Source organism: Colobus angolensis, unplaced genomic scaffold (genome assembly GCF_000951035.1).
Source record: "Colobus angolensis palliatus isolate OR3802 unplaced genomic scaffold, Cang.pa_1.0 Scaffold6, whole genome shotgun sequence".
NCBI classification, from domain to species: Eukaryota; Metazoa; Chordata; class Mammalia; order Primates; family Cercopithecidae; genus Colobus; species Colobus angolensis.
The window spans coordinates 27096134-27100134 of NW_012119598.1; positions in this window are offsets into that span (position 1 = coordinate 27096134).

Genomic DNA, 4001 nt, shown 5'->3' on the forward strand with positions numbered 1-4001 from the left:
TACTGATAGATTTTAGTACCAAGGTTAAAACTGCTACCATACCTAATCCCACCCTATCCCCGTTTCCTTCTTTATTTTTTTCCATAGCACTTATCAGTATCTGACAAAGTATATATGCTTTTACTTTTTTATTGTCTGTAGCTCTCAAGTAGAATACAAACATCTGAAATTTACTGTATCCATCTCTGAGTAATGTTCTTTTCAGCTCAGTCACAATCATTTTTTGATATCCTATCCTATAAGCTTAACTTATAGTGTTAACCAGTATTAATACATCTTAGTGGGAAAGAAGGAAAAAAATAAACAATCACACATATACACAGACACACACAGACACACACACACACACACATTTACATAACAGAGCAAGTGTGAAAATACCTAAAGGCTTTATAGCTCCTTTTGTCAATGGATACATGACAGTATTTATAGCATTCTTTACCACTCTTATTCCATGCTCCATTTGCCTTCAGTCAGCAGCTCAGCTGCTCTTATGTTTTACTTGGTAAGGCAAATTCCTAAATGAGCCTGGTAATTAGTGATCCTGCTTATATGAAAGTACTATAGTTTTTCATTAACTTTTTCACTGGGCTTGAGAGTAGTAAAGACTCCCAGAGAATTCCTTGTGTTCCAAAAGTACTTCTCCCTGATGTCTTGGTATAGGGGTAACTCTGTTTACCTTTGATAATCAGGAAGAATGACTCCAGCTAGTACAATTATATGATGCCCATACATTCCTTTTTTTCTGGGAAAAATGTAATGTGAAATTATGTGCAAAAACCATGCCTTGTTTATGTATGTATCAAACACTTCTAGAGCTTTCCCAATACAGTTCTCTTCTCAGCAAACAACAGGACTATAACCCCATCCCCACCCCTGCACTTAGGTGTAGCCAGTGTATTGTGACTTAGAGGAGAGGGCACTGGATGAAGGGAAATCTGCCTAACAAGCTTCTTTATTTCACCTAGTGGAAAAAAGCCTTAATCTGCAGTGGGGCAGTTCTCAAGGACATAGACTAAATTGGTTCATGCATTTATGGAGGTGGGGAGTCCCATGATCTGTCATCTGCAAGCTGGAGACCCAGGAAAGCTGGTGGTATGATTCAGTCTGAATCTGAAGGCCTGAGAACCACAGGAACTGATTATGTAAATCCCAGTTCAAGGGCAGGAGACCAAATGAGATGTCCCAGCTCAAGCAGTGAGGCAGAAAAAAAGGCCCCAATTCCCCCTTCCTCTGCTTTTTCTTCTATTCAGACCCTGAATATCAGGTGGCATAATGCTATCCACATTGGGAAAGGCAGTTTACTAGGATCACCTATTCAAAGGCTAATCTCATCCAGAAACACCCTCACAAACACAGCCAGAAATAATGTTTAACCAGACAGCAGGGTTTTTCCCCGACTCAGTCAAATTTGACACATAAAATGAACTATTTCAAAGCTTACTGTAATCAACATAGTATAGTATTGTCAAAAAGATAGACACAAATTAGTAGAATGAAATAAACAGTCTAGAAATAAACCAACAAAAATATTGTCAACTAAGACAAAGGTAATCAATGGAGAAAAGATAGTCTTAGCAACAGATAGTACTGGAACACCACAATGTGTTAATAAATGAACCTGGAGACATCTCTCACACCTTATACAAAAGTAACTAAAAATAAATCAAAGGGCTAGATATAATATATCAAATTGTCAAGATTTTAGGATAAAATATAGAAGAAAATTTATGTGATCTAAAATTTGGCAATGAAGTTTGAGCTATAATAACAAAAGTTATTCATGGAAGATAGCAAAATTGATAAGTTCAGGGTGGGCTAAAGTAAGGAAAAAAAATCACTTTGCAATAGAGAAACGTGACACATTACCTAAACCAAGTGATGAAGGTTAATATCAGTGATGTCATGTGGATATCATGTACTCCCTAAAATGATGTGACAAGAAGTGCCCTTTGCCCTTGTAGTATTATTTCAAAAAATCTATAACTCTAGTGTAATTATGAAAAAAAAAAGCAAATGATCTTCAAGACATGAAAGTATAATGCAAACGTTCGAAGAAAGGTCATGAAAAGTAAGAAAAGACTGAGACATTGTCACAGACCAAAAAAGACTAGGGAGATATGACAAGTAAATGCAGTGTGGTATTCCAGATTGGATCCTGGAACAGAAAGAAAACATCAGTAGAAAAAGTGGTGAAATCCACATAAAGCCTATTGTTTGGTTAAAAGAGTTTCATGTATCAGTGTGAGTTTCTTATATTTGACAAATGTATCATAATCATGTAAAATCCTAACAATTTTACATTATTAAAGCTAGGTGAAAGATATACGGGAACTCTCCTGTACTGTCTTTGTACTATCTTTGCAACTTTCCTGAAAATTCAAATTATTCTAAAACAGAAAAGTTCATGCTATTAGAAGTCAGGATAGAGGTTACCTTGAAGGAGCTGAGGTCTCAAAGAGATCATGAAGGGTCTTATTAGCTAACACAGGTTGGGTATCCCTTATCCAAAATGCTTGGAACCAGGAGTATTTCAGATTTTTTCAGATTTGGAATGTTGCATTATACTGAGTATCTCAAATCCAAAAATGCAAAATCTGAAATACTCCATGAGCATTCCTTTGAGAATCATGTTAGCATGCAAAAAGTTGCAGATTTTGGAGCATTTTGAATTTCCAAGTTTTAGATTAGGAATACTCAACCTGAGTAGAGGTTACCTGCTAATTATCTGGGCGCTAATTATATGGATATGTCATTTTGAGAAAGTTTAGCTTGCTGATATGGATAATTTTCTGGATACAAATTATACTTTGATAAAAATTCTTTTAAATAAGATAATAGTTATTAACTATCTTTTAAGTACTTTTTAGCTCTACAATTCAGAATTGTTTAGTGATAAATATTACATATTTTGAAACAAAAGTTTTCTTTATATTTATTTATTTGTTTACTTTTTTTTTTTTTTTTTTTTGAGAGTTCTCACCTTATTGCCCAGGCTATAGTGCAGTGGGGAGATTATAGCTCACTGCAGCCTCAGACTCCTGGACTCAAGGGGATCCTCCTGCCTCAGTCTCCCAAGTAGCTAGGAGTACAAGCATGCACCACCATATCTGGCTAATTTTTATTTGTTTATTTCTACAGAGGCAGGATCTCACTATGTTGCCCAGGCTGATCTCAAACTCCTGGCGTCAAGTATGCTCCCACCTCAGCTTCCCAAAGTGCTGGGATTACAGGTATAAGTCACTGCACCCAGTCAAAAGTTTTATTTTAAACTTATGAGCATGTAACAGATTTATGTGGTTTGAAATTCAAACCTACAAAAGAAAATAATAAAAAGCTAACAGATAGACAAACAAAAACAAAAGCAAAACCCCACTTAGCCGTGCTCTCTAGTTCCTCATTTCCCTCTTGGAAGAAACCAGAGTAATGTTCCCTGTGCATCCTTCCAGAGACAATTTTTTAAAATACTTTTTTCTTTTTAACAGAAGGGATGATAGACTTCTTTTTAATTAAATTACTATACATATACTTGTTTCTTTTTATTGCTATATAAAATAAATTTGGAGAAACAGGAAAAATTACCTAATATTATCATATTAACACACCAAAATTCTTCAACTATTTCCCATGTCAGTTTTTACCCCACTTGTTTTTTATTTGGTTTGAAATCATAGTAAAGATAAAATTTGAGGTAGGTATTTTAGACTTGTTTTTCTTTTGTAACATAACACTTTGAGAGCACCAGGGAATCTGGAAATATTCACTTAGTTATTCATCATTCAAAATATCATTATATCCACTTTGTGTCAGACTATTTGTTAAGAACTAAACTAAAAGAAAAAGATGGGTCTGGGCATGGTGGCTCACACCTGTAATCCCAGCACTTTGGGTGGCTGAGGCGGGTGCATCACCTGAGTTTGGGAGTTTGAGGCCAGGCTGACCAACATGGTGAAACTCTGTCTCTGCTAAAAATACAAAAATTAGCTGGGTGTGGTGACACA